Source organism: Chiloscyllium punctatum, chromosome 19, assembly GCF_047496795.1.
Source record: "Chiloscyllium punctatum isolate Juve2018m chromosome 19, sChiPun1.3, whole genome shotgun sequence".
NCBI classification, from domain to species: Eukaryota; Metazoa; Chordata; class Chondrichthyes; order Orectolobiformes; family Hemiscylliidae; genus Chiloscyllium; species Chiloscyllium punctatum.
The window spans coordinates 71,385,556-71,413,538 of NC_092757.1; the positions used below are offsets into that span (position 1 = coordinate 71,385,556).

Here is a 27,983-nt window from a genome sequence, read left to right on the forward strand (position 1 = left end):
TTATTTATTTCAGTGTAAAATGGTGTGCTCACTCATTTACTCTTGGACTGGATTTGCCTTCACTGAGATTAAATTAATCCTTTAATTGAAATTATTCAAGTTTACAATTGCAAAGAGATGACTTAATGCATTATTAGCCGCGCAAGGTGCAAATTGTGGTACAGACAAAATGGTGGACACATTTCAGGGAAAGATAATTAGTCTTTATTCCACACAAGAAACAACACTAGCAGGCACAGAGCACTGCCAGAAGGACGAGCAGCATATTATTGTCAAGCAAGTTAATAAACAGGCACAGCACACTTTACTGCAATGGGGAAGGGGGGCACCCCACAGGAAAAAACACATGGAAAGGAATTGTAAGAGCTTCATAGGAAGGCAAATCAGCCATCCAGAGACAGCAGACTGTTCAGGAGATCTCTCTGATGGCCTGAAAAGACAAAGGTGAATTTAAAAAAATCTTTATAACAGATGACTACATTAGGGCTGATACGTCTGAGAGATACTAATAGATCACAGAGAGGTCAATGTTAATTAATATTGTTTTGATAGTTTGTTAAGCTTCGAAATAATTAAAGAGTACATTGCTTTAATAATAGATGAAACACCCTTGATGATTTTAATATAAAGCATTAATGGGTATGCATGAGATGTGTTTGCTCATGGTTTCAGTGTTAATACATGTACTCAAATGACAGACAATATAGTTATGGGGGAGAAATTGGGCATCAATTATTAAGTTTCTGACAATCTATTTTGAGACTGCATCTTTAAATCTAATATAAATAGAAGGAGTTACGTGATCCATTCTGAAATCAACCTGACAGGATGCCTGGGTGATTTGACCATTCAGAATCAAAAGAAAACTCATTCCCAGATCCCACTTTGCCCTACACTTCATGGACTGCCCCATATAAACCCCCATCCTCACAATTAGTGCCCCAATCAAAAGACTGACCATGACCCAAGCCTGAGCTGACCAGTGAAGACAGCCCCAAACGAATGGATGGAGAGAACATGGGATGTGGGAGAAAGCAATATCTCAAAGTCCAAATTATCCTCTAAGTACCATTTCATTTTACAACGATTAAAACTGTCCTAGTCTATAAACCTGACCATGTTCTATTATTTCAGAATTCCCACATCAAGTGATCTGATTTGGTAGCTCATTCATTTCTCTGTAATGACTAAGTAATTGTCAGTTTAGTGTTAAACGTAAATAGCTCCAAGTGCCAGAATCATCTCATCTCACTTTCCAATACATTAACTGCATCAGAATGGTCACATCTTTAGCCATATCCCATCCTCAACTAATCAATAACCTTTATCTTATTAACCTTTCACAGATTTGAATCACTCTTTGATCCACAAGCATGTTTATTAAATAATCTTGGAAGATAGAAATGTATAGTGAGATTAGCATCACTATTATGCTCTCACCATTTATCTGAAACACTAGCCACATTTACTTCGTCTAGCTGCTTGTCAAACTCTACAAATCAATACAATTTTTAAAAATGACTCTTTCTGATGCACAGCAATTGGCAGAACAATAAGTGTATAAAAGCTATGGAAGCAGCATGCTTGTTAACAATTTCTCAGGCACCAGTAGGGATCCCCTCAACAGTGCCACTGGATATTTGAACAATTCACATTTTATAGCTAATAATGTTATCAGGCTTTTCAGGCTTTGAAATTGGGAATATTTCAGAGATCTGTCAATATCACGGCGAATATTCTTTAAGACTGGGTGAAATTGTACAGGATTTAAGAGCAGGAGAGGGTTTCAGAGGGAATAGTTGCATAGCATCTTTCTAACACAAGTGGGAGCTTATTAATTGAAGTGCTGCTGTCTGTATATGGGTTACAATTATGGCTTTGCAGTGTAGTGGAAGTCTTGCACACCCTTGAATGTCTGGTGTCCCGAGAATTTCTAGTAAAACGTGAAAGCAAAAAACTCAAATGAGCCCTATTTCACAGCAAGGGATCAATGAGATACAGAAATTGCAAATCTTGGGACAGGAATAAGAGAGGGTCACAAAAAGAAAGCAATGTTAACTCATAACTCCTGCTCCTCCTGTGCACAGAAAGCTGAACAAGATGCGAAGAGAATGAGAATGAAACATATGATTCATATTGACTGAGTGTATCACCAGATTCCTGATCCAGGAAGTGCTACAGGTAAGGTGTCAATCATTACACTGATTGTTACTACCTCATTACCATTGCTCTACAATGGGACCAGTGTGTTGTTTTGCTTTTTTTAGATTAGATTCCCTACAGTATGGAAACAGGCTCTTCGGCCCAACAAGTCCACACCGACCCTCTGAAAAGTAACCCGCCCCACTCTGACTAATGCACCTAACAACTATGGACAATTTAGCATGGCCAATTCTCCTGGCCTGCACATCTTTGGAATGTGGGAGGAAACCCCCACAGACACTGGGAGAATGTGCAAACTCTACACAGAAAGTCGCCCAAGGCTGGAATCGAACCTGGGACCCTGGTGCTGTGAGGCAGCAGTGCTAACCACTGAGCCACCGTGGACTTAAAAACCAAATACTAGAAGAACAAGTGAGGCAAGGAAGAATGCAGGGAGTGTAGTGTGTTATTTTGACATTGACAACTTGAAGGTCTTGCTTCAGGAATTTCTGCAAAGAAAGCAAAACCTAATTGGAAGGACAGATTTGTGGAAACAAAGGGTAAAGTTGCCTGGACTGAGATTTCAGAAAGGTTGCATGATATCTTTGATCGCACTTTGCACTAAATGATTGGTACCATACCCACAAATACCCATTCCCTCCACGACCAATACTCAGTCGCAGCAGTGTGTATTATCTACAAAATGCACAGCAGAAATTTACCAAATATCCTCAGACAACACCTTCCATCTAAAATATAGAATGACACTTGCAGCCGATATAGCGGAACATCATCACCTGCAAGATTCCCTTCAATCGGCTCACCATTCTGACTTGGAAATATATCACCATTCCATCACTGAAGCAATATCAAAATCCTGGAATTCCCTCCCTAACTGCATTGTGGATCAACTTATATCGCTGGGACTGCAACTGTTCAAGATGGCAGCTCACCACCGCCTTCCAATTTAAAGCACCTTCCAATTTTGTTAAATGAACTTCAAATGAACTGCTTTGGGTCTTGAAAGAGTAGGACCTAGCGTTGAGATCCACTTCATAATATCAATTACACCAACATAAATTTGACCTGGTTATTCCAATGCAATAGATTACATCTTGGCTAAGAAAAGAGCCTTTCTTGTTAGACTACCAAATGGCAATATCTCTACCACACTATAGCAAACAATCTCTATAGATCTCCACCAGGAAAGAGGAAAGGGGCAGAGTGGTAACTCATTGGTTAGCTCTGCTGCCTCATATTGCCGGGGCCTAGGTTTGATTCTACTCTCAGGCAACTATGTGGAGTTTGCACATTCTCCCTGTATCTGCGTGGGTTTCCTCTAGTTCCCTCACACAGTACAAAGATGTGCTGGTTAGGTCGATTGGTCATACTAAATTGCCCATAGTGTCCAGGGATGTGCAGACTCGATGCATTAGCCAGGAGAAATGCAGGGATAGGGGATGAGGAATGTGTCTGGGTGGGAATCTCTTGAGAGGGTTGATGTGGACCTGATGAGCTGAATGGCCTGCTTCCACACTGTAGGAATTCTATGATCAACAGGAGGATGTTACACTATGATAACCTGTGGTTAGAATTCATCTTACATGTATATTTGTAGGAAAATGCTAGTGCAACCAAACTGAGTGCAAGCGCAATGAAGGACTTTTCCCAATTTGAAATGTCTTGTCAAAGTTTGAAAATTTCACTGATTCAGCATCTGTAGGAGTGGCAAGGAGGAATGTATGGAGGCTTCCTCTCACTCCCCAGGATATCGTTCATTTTTAGTCTCAATTTTTAACTTATCCATTTACCAACTCAACTGCGCAGAGACTTTGGGCCAGGTTAATCTTTTCAGGGAATCTCTTTTACACTGCAAAAAACATTTTCTAATCGCAACATTTTCTTTTCTTGATTTGTTTATTTATGGAATGTGTGTCTTACTGTCCGGGAAACATCCCGAATTGTGCTTGAGAAGGTGCAGGTTAGCTGCTTGAACTGCTGCAGTCCATTTGTTGGAGGTGCATCCACAGAATTATTAGGGAGTTTGATCCAGTAACAAGTGAAGAAATAGCAATGTCATTCAAAGTCAGAATGGTGTTTGGCTTGGAGAGAAACTTGTAGATGATGATCCCCATGTACCTGCTCTTCTTGATTCCAGGGAATAGAGCTTGTGGGTTTGGAAAGTGCTAACCATTGAATACCTACCTGATAAGGAGGGCATTATAATGAAACTCAGGTTTCCTTGGGTTGATGATGTCATTTCCGGTGGCGATTCCTGTGGTCGTTTCATTTCCTGTTCTTTTTCTCAGGGCTGGTAAATGGGATCCAACTCAATGTGTTTGTTGATAGAGTTCCGGTTGGAATGCCATGCTTCTAGGAATTCTCATGCATGTCTCTGTTTGGCTTGTCCCAGGATGGATGTATTGTCTCAATCGTAGTAATGTCTTTTTGTGGCTAGTTGATGTTCATGTATCCTGGTGGCTAGTTTTCTGCCTGTTTGTCCAATAAAGTGTTTGTTACAGTTCTTGCAAGGTGCTTTATAAATGACATTAGCTTCGCTTGTTGTCTGTATAAGGTCTTTCAAAATAAGAAAATACCTTGCAAGAACTGTAACAAACACTACATTGGACAAACAGGCAGATCCTCTGAGGAAAAGAATAGGAAATGACATCACCACAGGACATGGAATCATCAACCCAAGGAAACCTAAACACATAAATAAAAAGCAGGCCATGTCACGAGTGCTTCACCGAAGGCTCACTGATGATGTTACAAAATATGGTGATGCAACGTCAGAAAATAAACCTTCCAGAACAGTGAGCAAAATTACATCCAGAACCTCAACCTGAGCTACAAATCTTCTCCAAACTCACTAAATGTATATAAGGCTACAAATTGTTCATTGGGAGCTGCATCTCACATAGATGTGAACTTCAAATATCCTGATCTCAGGATTCAGTGCTTCAACTCAATACATGATCATCCAACTTGAATGCATTCTTTAATTGGATACATTTTGTAGCATATTAAGGACTTGCCTCACCTTCATTTTGTTTATTACGTCCATGTATAACTGTGTTTATAATTAAAACAGGGTGATTAACTCTATTATGCAGGCAAATCAAAGATAATTAATATGATACACAAGACAGAAGTGGAATTTCTCCATTCCCTGGTAAAGTAACCCTGAAGTTTTGTTTAATTATTCACCTAAGTCTTTCAATTGTGAAAGCATCTTAACTGCAGTTTTGTTTTTATTTCCTGCTGACAGCTTTTCTAGTTCTCATAGTGTTTCATTGAGGATAAAGTATAAAAGTGATGCACTATGTGCTACAATCTTCATTTACTGCAGATGATTTTTAAAAATACTGAAGAGACATGGAGGTATTTGTTCAGTGAAATAAAATGAGACCATGTATAAGAGATTTGCATTCACATGTATGCTACTAGCAAGAATTCAGTACTACATATCTTTTCGATGGTATAGAGGACTGGCACAAAAAAAACTGGAGTGGTTTCTAAACTTAAAGTTGAGATAAATAATAAGACCAGATCAAGAACATCAAAGTTCATCCAGAGAGTGGGACAGTTAATAACAACAGCAGCAAAATGAATAGATACCTGGGATCCACATTGCCCACAGCTAAAACATAATGACTAAATTGGAAGTCAGTGTATTTTAAATAGAGGGGAGGATAATGCTCAACTTAGAAAAGAAAAGTTAAAGAGAAATCAGAGTTGGGTTTATCCCAGAAGAGAGCTGACAAGGAAGAGGATTGCTTGAAATAAATGCCTCATTTGACAGCGCATCTCAGTAGTTTATGTATAAAAATGCAAGTTGGATGATCAGACAATGTGCATATAGCATTGTTTGTAATCATTCCAAATGTATACACTTTGATTGATCAAATGTATAATTCATCTCATTACATCAACAATGTTAGCTTATTTAGAAAACTCCTTGAAGACAGAACATTTATGGTGGTTCGACATGCCAACTAATGCTGAGGAACCTCGGTTATTTGGCATTCAATTAACCGAATTTCAGATTATCCGAACAACATCGCAAGGTCCTGACTTTTGGCTAATTATGTTATCAAGCATTCAGTTATCTGACATTCGATTAACTGAACAAAACACTCCCCTCCCGCGTCTTTTGGATAATCGAGGTTCCTCTACGTAGAATGAAAAATCAGAATCAAAGTTAGCAACAGATAATAAAGCATTCTTTTCAACAGACTCTTGAGTATTTACTTGAAATCTCTGTAGACATATCAGCACCTCAGACCAATGGTTCTGCAAACATCTCTTTCAATGGAGTCAGTCACTCATCATTAACACTGACATTTCCAAACTCTTTATATTGGCCTATTTTTCCCCTAGTCAACCTGTTTAGAGATGTTATTACACACCCCTGGAGCAGGCAGGATTTGAACCCAGACCTCACCATCTCAGGATAAGGATGCTACCACTGTGCTACAAGAGGACCCTGCAAGTGACAGTTAATACCAACTCCTGAAATATAGATTGTGTCTCTAGGCACAAACTGGTTCTCAAGTAAAATAAAGCGAGATTACCTGTTCACAGGATTCTCACTTCTCCTCATCCTGGAGCTCTATTCAGACTTTTAACACCGTAAGTTCAAATGCAGCACCAAGCAAAATGGCTTAGCATTTATTCTGCAGTTGTAGTTGTAGTGTGCTCTAGGTCTGTCTTGGTCCAATAATTTATATATTTGAAGCAGTATTAGTTCTTTCAGTCACTCTGAACTCACAAATGATAATGATTTTGTCAACTATTATCATCTCAGTAAGCTGACTACTAATATTATTAACAAAAAAATAGCAATTCTCTGATATATAGAAAGCATATGTAGCTTGTGTTGAATATCGGCAATGTTGGATTTATAAACTACTGAACAATGCCTCAATGACAGATGTGCAGTCAACTCAAACATTTTGTATCTTTATTAATCACAAGCAGAATGCTGCACGTCTACTTTTATAAATCTTGAGACATTAACCTTGTGCTGAATGTTGATGATCTTAGCAAGTAAACACTGAACATGTTAGAATGGAATTCCTCCTGCTTTTTGTTTTAATTACATGCAACAACCTGTTTTGGGTCAATGTGTTAGAACAGGGATCAAACGTGCACTATTGTTTTGCAAATTTCATCAACTCATTTTAACACCTTTAACCTTCATGGGCTGAAATTAATTTTGAAACCTTGACTTAACATCATCAATCAGCTGGTAAGGTAGCCAAGCTTCATGAGAATTAACAATTGTTGAAAGTAAAATTCATATTTTATCAAAAGAGTTTGAAATTAGTTCATCCAGTCAAGCCTGAAAAAGTCTTTATTATTTTGGTTAACTCCAGTATCATTATTTTTGCACATTGGAGATAAAAGATATCACCTGCAATCATTCAGCTCGTAAATAGTGAATGCAGATATTGAAAAACACAAAGCAGTTTGTATTTCAGGAAACTGCTTTTGGCAGAGTAGGGAGATGGATTTGTGACTGCAGAACTGAACATAGCTGTCTCTGTCTACCTCTCAAGGGACAAAGCATCCAGAGATAACACAACATCTAGACACTAAAAACCTGAAGAGATCTGCAAAACCTATACTGCTGATGTTACCAAACATCAATTAAATAACCATGGTCCCAGATTAAAATCTTTATATCTCAAGGATATCCTAAGAGCTTTAAACTGTATATTCCTTTTTGTCCTAAATATTCCTGTATTTGTCCTTAACACCATCCCTTTATAACATTGTATCTGTGTGCAAATGTGCTTGGCCTTGCATCTTTATTATTTTTCTTGGTGTTAACAAAATTGAGTTTTATTTTACTCACGAAAACTTGGCTCCTTAGTGATGTAATAAATCTTGTGTAAGTGCACTTTTATTGCATAGGAATATAGTGCCATGCTGTAAGGACCATGAGTCTTTGTTCAGGTTAACCAGGAGAATGAAAAGAGGGAACCCATTCAACCCGGTCTTGCTACTTATTACTAATGTGATAGCCGCAATAACAGAGGAAGACGATACAAACTTATCTGGAAAGTAAAGTTCTTTGGCAGTCATTCCTAGATCATGCCAACTCTAGAACAGCAGGGTTCTGATTTTTATTTCAATTCTCTTTGTTGCTAATGTAATGCTGGATTTTTATTTACTTTTGAAGATGCTTGTGTTGAGCTCTTTATTACATACTTCACTAGGAACTAAATGTCAACACTAGAATATATGATCTACTGTTAAAATTCATGTAAAAATTGCTTAATTTACTCCTCTGTGGCTACATTTCTCGGCCAACTTTTAATCCATTTATTTGAAACGTCATGATACCTGTTTAAAAGGCACCAAGTGCAAATTAACCTTTCACTTGATAGATCTAAAGCTACACTTTATCAAGAAATCTTTAGTAATTTAGGAATCTTTAATGATTTAATACTAACTACGAATTTTCTGAAGTATTGAGCATTAGGAATGCTTTGACAGGAAGATTATAGTAGCTATGCATTTATCACTGAAGAATGAAGACATCATTTCTATGTACATGAGCATGGTGATACCATTGATATTACAATGTGCAATCTATTGGTAAGATAACACATTAAGTGGTATAAAACCTTGATCAACTCAGTCAAATAGCAGTGAAAATCCCACAAGATGAATTTCAATTCTCCAAGAAACTCAAATTAATGAGGTAAATGATGGCAATCACAAAAATTAAATAGGATCTTTGCAAGTATAGTGACTTACCTGCATCACTTAGAAATATCTTGAAGTACTCCATATACAACAAATTACTCGTAAATTGGGCAAATAATGCAGCAGATGACAGGAGAATCCCATAAGTACCATGAAATAAATGATCAATTCATTTGTTTTTCATGTTGGGTCTACCAGAAAAGCAGACAGCGCCTTGATTTAACAACCAAAATTAATCATATCTGACAATACAGCATTCACTCAAAGATGGATTTTAATCCCTGCTCTCATTAACTGTAGCAAACTCTAGACCTTCACAACTGGACAGTTTCTAACTGATGGAGGGATGTTTACAGGATTGGTATTATCTTTAATGAAGAAATGACTGATGGGGCCTGGCTTTAAAAATTGAATACCATTGGCCAATGTCCAAAAGTTCATAAAGCAATGAACAAAGGCCTAACAGGTACATAAAGGAACGATATTATGTAAGCTTGGATAATATAGAAGGACCAGTTTTATTACCCTGAGAGTTTGGGTGGGTGGTGCTAGTGAAAATTACACATTCAGGTCTCAGTTTGAGGCCAGTAGTGTTTTAGGTGCCGACCTTCATCTGTGTGATGTCAGTCAGCAGCCTCTCCGAGATGGGCAGCAGGCTGGTGGGAGTCACTGGATGCCTCCAGGTTGCACCAATGCAAGTCTCAGCAGCAGGAAGATAACCTCTAGAGAGGATATTCTGGGAGGATCTGCTTCAAGAGAAACGGAAGCCTGTGAGATGGAAGAATGATAATTATCCATCCCTCGGTCCACAAAGGAAAGTTTTCTGCTTAATGTGGAGTATCTCTGTGTCCTCCCAAAGTCGGTTGACCTGCCTTCACCTGATTGGGAAGCTGTAGAGCCTTTCCCACATAGGCCAGATAACAGTGCAATCTGGATCCCATTGGATGTAACTGGACAACTGACATTAACATACAAGGCAGCAGTCAAAATAATGATGAGTGAGAATGGAATTAACTCAACAGCTTCATTATTAAAGTCCATCATTCCATGCCTAGCAGGTGAGGTCAGTTAAAACTCTCCAGGAAACATTAGGTATTGTTCTTCAATGTCCACCACCTCAAAAACTGAATGTTACTGAAACATGAGGAGAAAATTGTTAAATTACATGCAACCATTGGGATAGTCAGTGATTTTGTTAATTACTTTTAGAACATCACGAACCCATTAATCCCTGTGATACATTTTCCAATGTTTTCTTATGTTCTATATTTTGTAATCCACTTAATGTATGCAGAGACTATCTTTTGGAAACAGAACTTGACATGCATTTTCCACCCTTCGTCTTACAAGTATTCACATTGTCAGCAAAGAAAATCAGGCACTTAGAAAGCAATAAGTAACAGTTCTATTTATATTAAATTGATCAACTATGTTGCTTTGTCTTGATTCAAACCAAAAGGTCACATGATTTAGGAGAAGATGATCAATCGTTGATATTAGCTAATATAGAACTGTTCTCTCTACCATTGAGGTTGTTAGCAAATTAATTAGAATGCATTGTAATGCTATTTAATTTGTCAATTGTATTCAAATCCTGTACAGCTTTGATAACAGAGGTAGTTCATGTCACTTTGTTGCTATGTACCATCAAATTTAATAAACTGTGAATTAAGGTGTATTTTCCATGGCAACTCCTCTACCAATCTAAGTCCATTCACCAACAATTAGTGCTCTCCTCTCATCCATAATAAACTCTTCATTTTCCTTCATGTTATCTTTGCTTGCAAATTGCCCTGATCAGTGCAAGATGAAGAGCATCGACAAGACATTCTTTCTTCCTCAATTTTCAAGGTTTGTAGGGCCAAACGATTGTTTGAATACTAATTTCTTTCAGTTTTTAATTTTCATTGGTTATCCTAACTTATCGCAAAGATTTTCTGTATCTTCCTCCATAAAAACAGACACAAAGTGATTGTTTAGATTCTCTCCCACTTCCCTATCCTTATTCATAATTTCCCCCGTCTCCATCTGCAATGACCCACATTCTTCCTTGCTAATCTTTTCCTTTTCACATACCAATAGAAGCTTTTACACCACTCACGTGCTTATTCATATTCTCTTTATCCTTTTATTACCAGCTTCTTGATCATTCCTTTTTGAATCTCCTGCAGCTGATTTGCAATATAAGAACATAAGAAATGGGAGCAGGAACAGGAGTATTCAATCCCTCATGCCTAGTTTACCATTCAATAAGATCATGGCTGATCTACCCTGGGTGTCAACACCTCTTTCATGCCAACTCATTATATCCCTCATATTATATCCCTGAGATTTATCAACCCTCCCTCCAATCTGATCCTTTATCCTGACAACAGAAAGATAAGGTAGCATTCTAGAACCAAAGAATAGGAGCAAATTATTGCAGATGCCGGAATCTGTACTGAAAACAAAAATTGCTGGAAATCACAAAGGGTCAGACAGCATCCAATAAGGGAGAGCAAGCTAATGTTCTGAGTCTAAATGACTCTTCAGCAGAGTTGATGTCAAGTGTGGAGGGGGCAGCATTTATGTAATAGTGGTGGGTGGAGTACTGGGGGAAAAAGGGTGTTGATAGTACAGATGAAGTAATCGGAATGTGAGAACGGCAGAACAATGGTGTGTCTAACTGTCAGACTGGAAAAAAAACACACAGTCCCAATGGAGTGGAGAGGAGAGAGGACCTGGTAACAGAGGACGCAACAGGTAACGCTAAAAGAAAGGGAAGGAATGGAAGTGGGTTCACAATTTGAAGGTGTTGAACTCAGTATTAAGTCCAGAAGGTTGTGAAGTGCCGAGTCTGACGATGAGATGTTCCACTAGTTTGCTCTGTGATTTGCTGGAGCATTGCAGCATGCTAAGGACAGTCATGTGGGCGTGTGAGCAGGGCGCTGTGTTAAAATGACCAGCTATGGGAATGGCAAGTCATGCTTATGCTTGGACTGCAAAGTGGTGACCCAGTCTGCATTTGGTTTCTCCAATATAGAGTATATTTTTGATTAGATTACTTCCAGTGTGGAAACAGGCCCTTCTGCCCAACAAGTCCACACCGACTCACCGAAGCGCACCCATTCTCCTATATTTACCCCTGCACCTAACACTACGGGCAATTTAGCATGGCCAATTCACCTGGCCTGCACATTTTGGGACTGTGGGAGGAAACCGGAGCACCCAGAGGAAACCCACGCAGACACGGGGAGATTGTGCAAACTCCACACAGTCAGTCGCCTAAGGCGGGAATTGAACCCAGGTCTCTGGCGCTGTGAGGCAGCAGTGCTAACCACTGTGCCACCATGCCGCTCACAGAAACTTGAGCTCTGGTGTTTGAAACTATGGCAACAGCTGGAGTCACTATGCTGGAGTCAAGTTTTGTGCCACAGAAATACCTGATTTTTAACTATTGGGCCCTTGATCATTATTCTTTTCCAATCCTTTTTAACCCTCCCTGAGCAACAGAGCAATATATGGTGCCACAGTCTTGGCTTTTCAGCTGTACTCCTCTAGGGTATCATCACCCTTAACCACGATCTGATATACAGAAGCATTTAGTGGGTGATATTGCTTCAGGGGAGCCCTGCATTGTTTACCTGGTTCTCTTAAACTGCCCTGAAAATGGGTTGCTGGAAAAGCGCAGCAGGTCTGGCAGCATCCAAGGAGCAGGAGAATCGATGTTTCGGGCATGAGCCCTTCTTTCAGGAAGGGCTTCCTGAAAGAAGGGCTCATGCCCGAAACGTCGATTCTCCTGCTCCTTGGATGCTGCCTGACCTGCTGCGCTTTTCCAGCAACCCATTTTCAGCTCTGATCTCCAGCATCTGCAGTCCTCACTTTCTCCTCTCTGGTTAGCCATCCCTTTGCTGCCTGTTAGCTCCTCGTATGCAGTGTGATCACGTCTGTAAATATGCCATCCATGTAAGTCTCTGCCTTGCATAGTGACTCCAGCTGTTGCCATAGTTTCAAACACCAGGGCTCAAGTTTCTGCATTTGGTGATGCTTCTTGTAGATATGTTTACCTAGACCGTACTAGATGTCTGTGACATTCCATAAATTACTGCAGACACACTCCACTCAGCAGAGCTGCCCTGATATTCTAAACTTTACACATTAACTCCTCACCAATCATTAAGAATTAAGAACCAAATACTGAAGGTGAAAAAGACAAAAGAAGAAGTGAGTTTTAATGAAAGAGAGACTGTCTCACTCACCAAACTCCCGGCTCTACTCTATTCAATTGCATCCTTTCTGACACAGCAAGAAAACTTGTGAGCTGCAAGGGATTTTAATACCATGACAGTTCGCTCAACTCTGTAAATTTCACAAACTGGCAGATTCAGCTAGGTTTAAAAGGTCTTGTTACACCCAGTGATGGAGGGATAGGTTATAGTGGGGTACACTGACCACAGAAGGTAGCCATAGGGAGAGTGTCAAGCAGGCCAGTTAGAAAGCCTATTTAGTTTTCTGTGACAAATTGGTTTAGAAGCTATTGGGCCCTTCATCATTCACTCCCATCTCCAAATTTTCACACCCCATCCATGCCAAATCACAACACTCTTGCCTGTTCCATGCCATTCAAATCTTCATGCTCCCTCCACACCCATGCATCCAATAGCCAACCATGGGCAGATTACAGGAGCCATGGGGAGAGTAAAGTAAAACTCCAAACAATTAGATACTGCTCTCACTCATGTACAATTTATATTGAAAGTCTCCCATTCACAAAGGCCATTCAAATGTATTAAAACCCCTCAATTTCCTCATCTGATTTATAGAAACAAAACAAACTTCTGATCAGTAAACACATCAAAGACTGATCAATCTTAATAGCCTATTTAAGTTATGAAGCAAAATGTTAACTCCTGATTGATGCAAGTCACTTTGTAACTTTAGAAACTTTTGTAAGTATTCAAGATAAACTCAGCTATAATAACAATCCAAGGAGCTTCGAAACCGATGTTTCGGGCAAAAGCCCTTCATCCTGATGAAGGGCTTTTGCTCGATACGTCGGTTTCGAAGCTCCTTGGATGCTGCCTGAACTGCTGTGCTCTTCCAGCACCACTAATCCAGAATCTGGTTTCCAGCATCTGCAGTCATTGCTTTTACCTCTATAATAACAATCGTCAGCAACTATCAAACTTGCAAAAATGATCAAAATGAAGAAAAACATCTTTTGCCAAGTGAAAGATCTCATTCTAAGCAAAACCAGAGGAACTCACAAACACCACAACTTGTGAGTGGACAAATAAACATTCTTGAAAAGGCATATGACAACCAGCTATGGAATCTTATATTAGTTTAACGTAGAAAGCATCCTGTTTCCTTTATCAAACAACTGGACAACTAAGTGATGCCGATAAAAGGAAAAAGAAGTTAGATTCTGAAGCATGGAGAGATGATCCAAACCCAAATGTGGGTTTTTTCAAAATGTTTTTAAATGGTGAAAACTAAAGTGAAGAGACTGAGACATATTGGGGAGGGGATTTCAGAATTGCGCAAATCACAAAAGTAACGTGATGGAGAGTCCCGAATAAAGAAGGAGGGTGCAGAGTTGGGAGTCTGTGAGGAATCTGCAGTCAAGTGCTTGCTTTGTAAAAGCCTCACATTGAACAATAAGGAGCCAGTAATGATTAGTGAGCATGTGGGAGAAGCTGATAGATGAGTGAGATTAAGTAAGCAGCAGCATGAAGGTGGCTGAGTTATTGGACACTGCAGCTTGGGACAACATTGAAGCTACAGGCTATAAAAAGGTTACTATAACCATAAATAAACATTGATAAGCCGTATTTCTTCAAGTCAACGATTTAGAAAGACCCAGCTTGTTAGTATCAGGGTAACAGTCATTAAACGTGCTACTTTTTAAATTTAATTTTGATTCACAAGTCTCAAACAATCTCACACTCTATCAGCATGAAAAAGAATGAAAAGGAAAGTCATTGGAATTAATGTTTCAAAGCTTTCAAATATTACATTGAATTATTGTCTCGTTTGTTTTCAAATTACTGGTAATACTTGACAATTACTTAGAGAGAAATAATTATGAAGGAAATCATCATTCCAAAAATGATTTCTACAATGTCTACAATTAATAACAAAAGCTGAATAGGCATTAAAGTTTGAATACACGTATGAACAGATTCAAGAGCAGCTTCTTACCCGCTGTTATCAGACTTTTGAATGGACCTCTCAAAAAATGTTGATCTCCCTCTCTCTCTGGATCTTCTCAATGACTGTAACATTGTATTCTGCACTCCGTTCTGCTACCCGGATGTACTTTGTGTCGTACAATCTGCCCATATAGCATGCAGAACAATACTTTTCACTGTATCTCGGCACACATGACAATGATAAATCAAATCAAAGTGAGTAACTAAATGATAAAATTACTGTTAAAACACCAAAACCAGACTGCTTACATTCTTGTAATATATAGACATTTGGCTGCTGTATTGAAAGTGTCTAAATTATTACTTTTCCTAATACAACGTGATTCAATGGTTAAAACTATGACATAGTGGTAGATTGAAATATTGTACAAACTACTGAACAACAATGAACTATTGACTTCAGATGTCTCATACTGACCAGGCTTTTTATAGGGGTGTAGTCAGGCTGAAATTGGTTTAAGAAAAAACAAGGTTAAGGATGCAAATTCCTGCAAACCTCAGTAACATCTTGCACCTCTGTCTCCTACTTTGTAACCAGCAAAATGGACAGGTTGGCCAGGGGTTGGGAGTGAACTTTCATGGCAGGAGGCCACAGTCAGGAAACCACAGAAATTCACGGCAGTGCATAGTGGGAGAAAACACTGACTGGCAACTTAGAAGAAACCAATTTCAAAATTTGGGAGGCGGGGAACAGAATTAACTCTGGTCAGTTATTGGGGATGGGAGTTGAAATAACTCATCAAAGGCTGGTAAACTATTACCAAGTCACCCTTTACTGATGCATGCAGACTATATGACACTGATCCAGCTAGCTCAGAGCTGGCTCCTGGAGTAAACAGAACTCCTGACATTCCTGTATATATCTGTCAGCCAAAGCTCCCTGATGGGACGAGGTTACCAGTCCTAATCAGGGAACTCCTATTGGAAAAGATCCAGCTGGCTGACCTTGTTCCATTCACTACAGGGGTGGCCTGCAGTCAGAAGAGAAAAAAACTGAATGTTTCCTTAAAAAGACTCAAAAGAACCATTCGTTCTTTCTAGGTCAGAAGAACTGCTGAAGAGCCATGTACTTTGACAGCCAGGAAACAGGTAACAGGAACCAATAGCATCAATTCAGGCTTCAAACTGCACAGTTGGATCCTGATTTTAAATGAATTGATGCTGACAAACTCAGATGTTCTTTTATCCACTGCTGTTACAAAAGAATTGGCATGTGCAGGGCAGAGCTGGGTCACTTGTTCACCACAACCACCTCATTTCCTCTCCTGTCTGGTAAGGGCGGATTCATATCAAAGCTGCTGTCTTTGTCTCAGCAACAAATAATGGTCAGAAATTAATAATATGTGACAGTCATTTTCATGGCTGCCATTTCTTAGCTAATGTTGAACAGACAATAAAATATGAAATATCAGAATAACAGAATTTCTGAAAATCACCCTCACATAGAGCTGGAGGTTGAATTTTAATACTGGCTGCTCTATATAGAGACAAGAAATCAAGGATTAAGTTCCAACAAGACCAGAGACAAATATTTAATCCAGATTCATAGGTGTTTGTGGTTGGTAGAAAAACTACTTCACCAGGGCATTCCAAAGTGTTGGGCAGAAGGATTTTCTGACACACCTTCATGACCTGTATCATACAATCACAGAATCCCTACAGTATGGGAAGAGGCCATTCAGCCCTTCCAGTCCGCACCAACACTCTGAAGAGCAACCCACCCACACCCATCCCGCTACTGTACCCCTATAACCCTGCATTTTCCATGGCTAATCCACCGAGCCTACACATCCCTGAACACTATGGGCAATTTAAGCGTGGCCAATCCACTGAACCTTTAAACTGTGGGAGGAAACCCATGCAGACATGGGGAGAATGTGCAAACTTCACACAGACAGTTATCCAAGGCTGGAATTGAACCCAGATCCTAAGTGCTGTGAGGCAGCAGTGCTAACCACTGAGCCACCATGTTGTCCTGTAGGTTGTCATTTTCTTTCTCTTTGAACAATTACTGCACAACTGAAGAAATTTACTTATGTTATATTAACTGCAATAATTTAAAACGGCAATTTCAATATTCTAATTACATTTATATTCAGTAATTTGAGGGACAGACAGACACTTCTGTGGACATAGACGTGACTTCAGGAAGGCATGTTTTAGGAGAAGATAAATTTTTAATTAGTATTGCGTTTAAGGGTTATGGACAGCAGACAGGGAAGTGAAGTTGAGGCTGAGATAAGATTGGCCATGATTGTAACAAATGACGGAGCAAGCCTGAGGAGTGAATTTCCTCCTTTGGCTCCTAGATCAGGGTCAAGGCTGAACAGAGTGGCTTTGGAATCTTTTGAAGGAGGTTGAAGAACCAGATATCCATATTGGCACTGATGACATAGGGAGAAAGAGGGATGAGGTCCCAAAAGTACATTTTGAGGATTTGGGTGAGAAACTGAAAAGCAAGTGGGACCTTTGAGACTGTTGCTACTAGTACCACATGCTAGTATAGAATGAGAAAAAAAAATTAAAGTAAAGCTGAAAAAACAGTAGGCTTTAGATTTATGGGGCATTGTGACTTGTTCTGGGGAAGATGGGACCTGTCCAAGAAGGATGGGTTACATTTAACTTGTCAGGGGAATGGAAACCTATGAGAGTTTTCAAAATGAATAAAAACAAAGTTGATTCTGAAAGTAGAGAAAAGGTAAAAACAATGACTGCAGATGCTGGAAACCAGATTCTGGATTAGTGGTGCTGGAAGAGCACAGCAGTTCAGGCAGCATCCAAGGAGCAGTAAAATCGATGTTTCAGGCAAAAGCCCTTCATCAGGAATAAAGGCAGAGAGCCTGAAGGGTGGAGAGATAAGCTAGAGGAGGGTGGTGGTGGGGAGAGAGTAGCATAGAGTACAATAGGTGAGTGGGGAGGGGATGAAGGTCAGGGAGGAGGGTGGAGTGGGTAGGTGGAAAAGAAGATAGGCAGGTAGGACAAGTCATGTGGACAGTGCTGAGCTGGAAGTTTGGAACTAGGGTGAGGTGGGGGAAGGGGAAATGAGGAAACTGTTGAAGTCCATATTGATGCCCTGGGGTTGAAGTCTTCCGAGGCGGAAGATGAGGCGTTCTTCCTCCAGGCGTCTGGTGGTGAGGGAGCAGCAGTGAAGGAGGTCCAGGACCTCCACGTCCTCGGCAGAGTGGGAGGGGGAGTTGAAATGTTGGGCCACAGGGCGGTGTGGTTGATTGGTGCAGGTGTCCCGGAGATGTTCCCTAAAGCGCTCTGCTAGGAGGCGTCCAGTCTGTCCGATGTAGAGGAGACCGCATTGGGAGCAACGGATACAATAAATGATATTGGTGGATGTGCAGGTAAAACTTTGATGGATGTGGAAGGCTCCTTTAGGGCCTTGGATGGAGGTGAGGGAGGAGGTGTGGGCGCAGGTTTTGCAATTCCTGCGGTGGCAGGGGAATGTGCCAGGATGGAAGGGTAGGTTGTAGGGGGGCGTGGACCTGACCAGGTAGACACAGAGGGAACGGTCTTTGTGGAAGGCGGAAAGGGGTGGGGAGGAAATATATCCCTGGTGGTGAGGTCTTTTTGGAGGTGGCGGAAATGTCGGTGGATGATTTGATTTATGCAAAGGTTGATAGGGTGGAAGGTGAGCACCAGGGGCGTTCTGTCCTTGTTACGGTTGGAGGGGTGGGGTCTGAGGGTGGAGGTGCAGGATGTGGACGAGATGCATTGGAGGGCGTCTTTAACCACATGGGAAGGGAAATTGCGGTCTCTAAAGAAGGAGGCCATCTGGTGTGTTCTATGGTGGAACTGGTCCTCCTGGGAGCAGAAACGGCGGAGGCGGAGGAATTGGAAATATGGGATGGCATTTTTGCAGGAGGTAGGGTGGGAAGAGGTGTAATCCAGGTAGCTATGGGAGTCGGTGCTCACCTTCCACCCTACCAACCTTTGCATAAACCAAATCATCCACCGAAATTTCCGCCACCTCTAAAAAGACCACACCACCAGGGATATATTTCCTCCCCACCCTTTTCCGCCTTCCACAAAGACTGTTCCCTCCGTGACTACCTGGTCAGGTCCACGCCCCCCAACAACCTACCCTTCCATCCTGGCACATTCCCCTGCCACCGCAGGAATTGCAAAACCTGCGCCCACACCTCCTCCCTCACCTCTATCCAAGGCCCTGAAGGAGATTCCCACATCCATCAAAGTTTTACCTGCACATCCACCAATATCATTTATTGTATCCGTTGCTTCCGATGCGGTCTCCTCGACATCGGAGAGACTGGATGCCTCCTAGCAGAGCGCTTTAGGGAACATCTCCGGGACACCCGCACCAATCAACCACACCACCCCGTGGCCCAACATTTCAACTCCCCCTCCCACTCTGCCGAGGACGTGGAGGTCCTGGACCTCCTTCACCGCCGCTCCCTCACCACCAGACGCCTGGAGGATAAACGCCTCATCTTCTGCCTCGGAACACTTCAACCCCAGGGCATCAATGTGGACCTCAACAGCTTCCTCATTTCCCCTTCCCCCACCTCACCCTAGTTCCAAACTTCCAGCTCAGCACTGTCCACATGACTTGTCCGGACTTGTCCTACCTGCCTATCTTCTTTTCCACCTATACCCTCCACCCTCTTCCCTAACCTATCACCTTCATCCCCTCCCCCACTCACCTATTGTACTCTATGCTACTTTCTCCCCACCCCCACCCTCCTCTAGCTTATCTCTCCACCCTTCAGGCTCTCTGCCTTTATTCCTGATGAAGTGCTTTTGCCTGAAACGTCGATTTTACTGCTCCTCGGATGCTGCTTGAACTGCTGTGCTCTTCCAGCACCACTAATCCAGAATCTGAAAGTAGAGGAGCTGTAAATGAAAGAGGAAAACAGCAGAAACAAATCTTAGACCAATGTTCAAATTATAGAATAGAGTTAAAAAGGCAGGATTAAAATTATTCAATCAAAAGGCACATAGTATTTGCAACTAGATAGATGGTGGTGCTAGTAGAGTTAAAACAGTATGATTTAATTGCCATTATGGTCCCATGTTTCAGAGTGATTAAAACTGAAAACTGTATTTTGAAGGATTTTTGACATTTAGGAGGGAGAAGCGATACATGTCAAAGGAGGTGGGATTGTGCTGTTATTAAGCAAACAAGATCAGCAAATTTGTGTCAACAAATCTCGAAATGGAAGAACAGAATAGAATTATAGAGTCTGTTGGCGAGGAGCTTAGAAACAAAAAAAGAGCAGCAAATATTGGTAGGAGCCGTAGGTTCTTTATAGGTTACCAAAGAGTAGTGATAATTTAGAGTACCATTTATATTAGGAAACTGGAAGTCCACCTAGTATGTAGAATGCAATAACCATGGGTGACTTAAATTCACATATAGACTGGGTAAGTCTGTTAAGCACCTATGCTGAGAAGGAAGAACTTCTGGATTACATTCAAGGTAATAGAATCATAGAGATGTACAGCATGGAAACAGACCCTTCAGTCCAACCCGTTCATGCCGACCAGATATCCCAACCCAATCTAGTCCCACCTGCCAGCACCCGACCCATATCCCTCCAATCCCTTCCTATTCATAGACCCATCCAAAAGCCTCTGAAATGTTGCAATTGTACCAGCCTCCACCACTTCCTCTGGCAGCTCATTCCATACACGTACCACCCTCTGTGTAAAAATGTTGCCTCTTAGGTCTCTTTTATATTTTTCCCCTCTCACCCTAAACCTATGCCCTCTAGTTCTGGACTCCCTGACCCCAGGGAAAAGACTTTGCCCATTGACCCTATCCATGCCCCTCATAATTTTGTAAACCTCTATAATGTCATCCCTCAGCCTTTGACTCTCCAGGGAAAACAGCCCCAGCCTGTTCAGCCTCTCCCTATAGCTCAAATCCTCCAACCCTGGCAACATCCTTGTAAATCTTTTCTGAACCCTTTCAAGTTTCACAAAATCTTTTCGATAGGAAGGAGACCAGAATTGCACGCAATATTCCAACAGTGGCCTAACCGATGTCTTGTACAACTGCAACATGACCTCCCCCAACTCCTGTACTCAATACTCTGACCAATAAAGGAAAGCATACCAAATGCCTTCTTCACTATCCTATCTACCTGCAACTCCACTTTCAAGGAGCTATGTACCTGCACTCTAAGGTTCAGCAACATTCCCGAGGACCTTACCATTGAGTGTACAAGTCCTGCTAAGATTTGTTTTCCCAAAATGCAGCACCTCGCATTTATCTGAATTAAACTCCATCTGCCACTTCTCGGCCCATTCGCCCATCTGGTCCAGATCCTGTTGTAATCTGAGGTAACCCTCTTCGCTGTCCACTCCACCTCCAATTTTGGTGTCATCTGCAAACTTACTAACTGTACCTCTTATGCTCGCATCCAAATCATTTATGTAAATGACAAAAGGTAGTTCATGAGTACAATCAAAAAAATGCAGCCTAAAAATGATGACCTGTGTTGTTTGCATACAAATGCATAATATCGTTGTCAAAATAACAGTGAAAATAAATCATTAATTTTCAAATTACCTCATCTGAGTTTAAACCTGGCACCTTCTTTGTTTAAAATAGCTTTACAGATACAGACTTTAAAAAAGTCTTCAGGAACAATATGTAGAGGGACCAATTAGATCACAGACTACTTTTGATCTAGTCTTATGTAATGAGAAAGGGAAAATTAAGAAACCTTTTGTACAAGATCCTTTATTTTCCATTAGGTTTGAAAAAGATACATTTCAATCTGAAACTAGGGTCTTAAATCCAAACAAGGGCAATTATGAAGATATAATGTAAAGTTGGCTTTGGTGGGTTGGAAGAATATGTTAGGGGAAATTTAGGGTTTGCATATAAGGGATAAATGGTATTTCCAAACTAGAAGTAGAAGGCAGGTTTCAAATTAGTATAGAGTGAAGATTACGCAGCTTAGACACTCGTGTCAGTTGGCATCTGTGTAAACAGGCAACAATGTTAACAAAAACATTCAGAGAATGGCTTGGGGGGAGATGGTGTAGGAAATACCACTGATAAATGAAGAGACAGCAACATCAGGGCAAAATTGATTGTTGATATCCTGCCTGGGTAAAGGAGACCCTTACACATTAGCCTATGACACAGCAGGGTATCTGTTTTATTTGCTGTGTTTGAAGGACGTTTGTGATGTGGATAAGAGGATACTAATTATATAAAGATAATTAACTTTGCTGCATGCTTCACAAGATTAGCTTCAGTCCATTAACTGAGGCAGATATTTCCTTGAGTTGCTCGAATAAAGTGATTGTAAAAACCTGTACTCAGTCTCCAGCAGTTAGTTATTTTAAATCAACACACATGGAAGGTTTTGACCGTAGATATAGAATGGCTAGTGTACAGCTTCCTCATTTCCCCTTCCCCCATCTCACCCTAGTTCTAAACTTCCAGCTCAGCACTGTCCCCATGACTTGTCCGGACTTGTCCTACCTGCCTATCTCCTTTTCCACCTATCCACTCCACCCTCTCCTCCTTGACCTATCACCTTCATTCCCTCCCCCACTCACCCATTGTGCTCTATGCTACTTTCTCCCTACCCCCACCCTCCTCTAGCTTATCTCTCCACGCTTCAGGCTCACTGCCTTTATTCTTGATGAAGGGCTTTTGCCCGAAACATCGATTTCGAAGCTACTTGGATGCTGCCTGAACTGCTGTGCTCTTCCAACACCACTAATCCAGAATCTGGTTTCCAGCATCTGCAGTCATTGTTTTTACCTTAAAGAAGTAATGCTTGATTTTAAAAGAAAACATACATTCTTTTAAGGAAAAACAAGAATGTCATGGCTAACAATGGATATTAAAGAAGGCATGCGATCAAAAAACAAGGTGTATAAAGTCACCAAAAAATATTGTAAGCTTTAGGATTGGGAGAACTTTAGAATTCAGCAAAGGAACATCAAGAATTTCATAATGTAAGGGAAAATAGAATATGAATGTACATACATATAAGTGAGGAGAAAGAATAGTTCATGACTGATCGGATTGTAAACTCAAATCCACAGTCCCACCTGCCCATGATAAACTTTCACTTCTTTGCTTAACAAGACTCCATTCACCTCTGGCTTAAAAATATTCAAAGACTCTGTTTCACCACTTTTGCATGTAAAGTGCTGCAAAGACACACAAACTTCTGAGAGCAAATAAAATGCTAACTCACCAATAGTCACAGGTGAGGTGCCAGAAGACCAGAGGTTGGCAAATGTGGTGCCACTCTTTAGGAAGGGTGGTAAGGACAAGCCAGTGAGACCAGTGAGCCTGACCTCAGTGGTGCGCAAGTCGTTGGAGGGAATCCTGAGGGACAGGATGTATATGTATTTGGAAAGGCAACGACTGATTAGGGATAGTCAACATGGCTTTGTGCATGGGAAATCATGTCTCACAAACTTGATTGAGTTTTTGAGGAAGTAACAAAGAGGATTGATAAGGGCAGATGTGATCTATATGGACTTTAGTAAGGCCTTCCACAAGGTCCCCCATGGGAGAATGGTTATCAAGATTAGATCCCATGGAATGCAGGGAGAACTAGCCATTTGGATACAGAACTGGCTCAAAGGTAGAAGACAGAGGGTGGTGGTGGAGGGTTGTTTTTCAGACTGGAGGCCTGTGACCAGTGGAGTGCCACAAGGATCGGTGATGGGTCCTCTACTTTTTGTCATTTACATAAATGATTTGGATTCGAACATAAGAGATACAGTTAGTATGTTTGCAGATGACACCAAAATTGGAGGTGTAGTGGACAGCAAAGAAGGTTACCTCAGATTACAACAGGATCTTGACCAGATGGGCCAACGGGCTGAGAAGTGGCAGATGGAGTTTAATTCAGATAAATGCAAGGTGCTGCATTTTGGGAAAGCAAATCTTAGCAGGACTTATACACTTAATGGTAAGATCCTAGGGAGTGTTGCTGAACAAAGAGATCTTGGAGTGCAGGTTCAGAGCTCCTTGAAAGTGGAGTCACAGGTAGATAGGATAGTGAAGTAGGCGTTTGGTATGCTTTCCTTTATTGGTCAGAGTATTGAGTTCAGGAGTTGGGAGGTCATGTTGCGGCTGTACAGGACATTGATTAGATTACTTACAGTGTGGAAACAGGCCATTCGGCCCAACAAGTCCACACCGACCCGCCACCCATCCATCCATTCACCCCTTTACCTAACACTATGGGCAATTTAGCATGGCCAATTCACCTGACCTGCACATTTTTGGACTGTGGGAGGAAACCGGAGCACCCGGAGGAAACCCACACAGACACAAGGAGAATGTGCAAACTCCACACGGTCAGTCGCCTGAGTCGGGAATTGAACCCAGGTCTCTGGCGCTGTGAGGCAGCAGTGCTAACCACTGAGCCACCGTGCCGCCCACTGGTTAGGCCACTTTTAGAATATTGCATGCAATTCTTGTCTCTTTCCTATCGGAAAGATGTTATGAAAGTTGAAAGAGTTCAGAAAAGATTTACAAGGATGTTGCCAGGGTTGGAGGATTTGAGCTATAGGGAGAAGCTGAACAGGCTAGGGCTGTTTTCCCTGGAGCGTCAAAGGCTGAGGGGTGACATTATAGAGGTTTACAAAATTATGGATAGGGTCAATGGGCAAAGTCTTTTCCCTGGGGTCGGGGAGTCCAGAACTAGAGGGCATAGGTTTATGGTGAAAGGGGAAAGATATAAAAGAGACTGAAGGAGCAAGCTTTTCACACAGAGGGTGGTACGTGTATGGAATGAGTTGCCAGAGGAAGTGGTGGAGGCTGGTACAAGTGCAACATTTCAGAGGCATTTGGATGGGTATATGAATAGGAAGGGTTTGGAGGGATATGGGCCGGCTGCTGGCAGGTGGGACTAGGTTGGGTTGGGATATCTGGTCAGCATGAATGGGTTGGGCCGAAGGGTCTGTTTCCTTGCTGTACATCTCTATGACTCTATAACTGTGTTTTATATGGGAAACATCTGATTTTCAACCAGTGACCCCTGGTTCTTGATTTTCCTATCAAACAAAAGATCCTCTCCGGTGCCAAGCCATCAAGACTCTTCAAAATCTTAAATGTCAATTTAGATCTTATATTTTCAATATAAATTGGCAAAGAACATAAAAATGAATTACAAAGACTCATGCAGATAGGTAGAAAGGAAAAGTATAGCTAAACAAAATGTAGGTTTATTACAGACAAAGACAGAAGAAATTATAATAGGAGATAAAGAAATGACAGAGAAGCCAAATTAATACATTTTTGTCTGTCTTCATAAATGAAGACACAAGAAGTCTCCCTGAAATAATTAAGTTCTGAAAGTCTACTGAGAGTGTGGCACTGAAAGGAATTAGTATTAGTTAAAATAGTAGTGGAGAGATTAAGGGGACTGAAAGCTGATGAATCCCTGGCAACCAATGACCTTGACCTTAAAATGTTGTAAGTAGTGGCTGCAGAGATAATGAATGTTTTGGTGATATTCTTTGAAAATTCTATTTATTCTGCAACAGTACCTACAGATTGGAAAGTTTCGAATGTAATCTCACTGCTTATGAAAAGCAGAAAAGAGAGAACAGGGGAACTATCAGCAATTGGGAAAATACAAGAACCTGTTATGAAGGACATGCTTAGTAGATATTTAGATAATGGTTGTGTGATTATACAGAGTCAAAATGGCTTTATGGAGGGGAAAATCATGTTTAGAGAACCTGATAGAGCTTTTGGAGGATTATACTAGCACAGTCCATAAGGGGGAAATCAGTGAATGTGGTGTATTTGTATTTTCAGAATGTTTTTGATATAGACCCATAGAGGAGGTTATTAAATGAAATAAAACCTCGTAGGATTGGAGTAATCTAGTGCAGATTGATATTGGTTAACGGGTAGAATGAGAACATAAGAATAATGAATCATTCTCAGCATGCAGGCTATGATGAGGAGAGCACCTCAAGGATCGGTACTTATAGATCAGTATGATCTATAACAATGATGCAAATGTGGATAGTAATTGTAATGTTTACAAGTTTGCAGATGATACAAAACTGAGTAAGAATGTGACTTGTGTGGAGATTGCAAATAGGCTTCAAGTATATTTCGACAGGTTGGGTGAATGGTCAAAAGCCTGGGAGATGGCTTGGAGTGAGGTTATTGACTTTGAAGGTGCAGAGTATCTCTTATAAGGTGAGAGATTAGCAAGTTATGAGGTCCAAAGGGACCTGGGTGTTCTTGTTCAAAAATTGTGAAAAGCTAGCTTAAAATCAGCGAGAACTTCGGATGATGAGTGAGTGATATGTTAGCTTTTACCACAAGAGGATCTGAAGACAGGAGCCAAGAAGTCTTGCTTTAATGCATGAAACACTGGGGAGATTACATCTGGAGTATTGTGTGTTGGAGCGCTGGTCCCTTTGCCTAAGGAAGTATATACTTGCCTTACACAGATTTCAATGGTGTTTGACCAGACTGATTCCTGGGATAGTGGGACGATCCTATCAGGAGAGATTGAGGAGACTAGAATTTAGGATGTGAGAGGCAGCCTCATTAAAACTTGTGCAGTTCTAAAAGGGATCGACAGAGCAAATGCAGAAAGACATTTCTCTTAGCTTTGGGGTTTAGAATCAGCAGACACAGACTCAGTATAAAATGGCGAGCCATTTGGGACAGAGATTAGGAGGAATTTCTTCAATCATTGGATGGTGAATCCTTGAATTCTCTACTTCAGAGGGGGTGGAAGCTGAGCAAAGTATTTAGTATGTTCAAGACAGAGATTAATAAATTTCTACTTATTTCTAACATCTGAGGATGTAGGGTTGGCACAAGAATATGGCATTAAGGTAGAGGATTAACTGTGATCTTGAACGCTGAAGAAGTCTCAAAGGGCCTCCTCATATTCTTATGTCCCAATATTTCTATGCTTAATTCAGTGTCTTCAGTCACTTCGTGATATTACGCAAAGTGAATCAAATTGGCTGAAAACTGAGATTCTCAGAAAGACATTGAGGCGGGTCACATACTCAGCACCGCTGGCTCTGAAGAAGGTTGTCAACTTTACTTTTGTATGAATGTGCTGTACTCCCCTGTCATTGAGAATGGGATTGTTTGTAAAGCCTCCTCCTCCTGTTATGGTGATTTAATTAGGTAGGTAAAAACAATAACTGCAGATGCTGAAAACCAAATACTGGATTAGTGGTGCTGGAAGAGCACAGCAGTTCAGGCAGCATCCAAGGAGCAGCGAAATCGACGTTTCGGGCAAAAGCCCTTGTCCATTACATTCATAGCTAAATGTGGTGGGACTGGAGAGCTTAGATTTGATCCCTTCGTTATGAGTAGTTATGGGAGAAAGATCTACCACCCTGCCCACCCACAGCATGGCCACATAAGAAACATAGAAGCTGGCCTGCAAAACACAGAAATCAAGCCTGCCAACACATACAGAACACACACACAATGCCCCAGTCTTGGCCAAACAGTCTAACAAAGAAACCAGACAATGGCCAAGCTATTCCCAGACCAGAGAATACACTTCCCAAACAACCTTCACAGTTAAACTCCCAGCCCCCACTAGCACTCCCATCCCAATACCCTAAGGGCAGGCTCATTTCCCATTGAAACCGATACAGCATAAACAAAGAGGCAGACTGAGAGACCTCAGAAGACTTCGCTTGCAGGAGGAACACAGTGGACGCACCTGAATTCCAGGAGAAGGGACATTTACACATGTTCGCGCACACCGGAAATACAATGAAGAATCCTCTCAGCGACATTCTCACCCACTCACAGAGATGGCTGGAATCTCTTGTGTCAATTACAAATGAATTGCTGCTGCCAGACACTTGATTAAGTTCCATGCATGTTTGTTCTTGTTTTAATAGCTTTACAATTTTCACCATTGGACTGTAACTGCTTTACAATGATTGTCTTTGTGTTGTACCCCAAAA

The 27,983-nt window shown here is 41.1% G+C and overlaps 1 long non-coding RNA gene across 1 annotated transcript; it reads right to left on the reverse strand.

Annotated features, from left to right (window-relative positions):
* Nucleotides 1-302: 302 nt before the first annotated feature.
* LOC140491245 (uncharacterized) lies at nt 303-27,814 on the reverse strand. The gene is made up of 3 exons (XR_011963249.1): nt 27,734-27,814; nt 15,046-15,178; nt 303-430 (listed from the first exon to the last, which is right to left on the reverse strand). It is a non-coding gene; the product is annotated as an uncharacterized lncRNA (long non-coding RNA).
* Nucleotides 27,815-27,983: the final 169 nt, after the last annotated feature.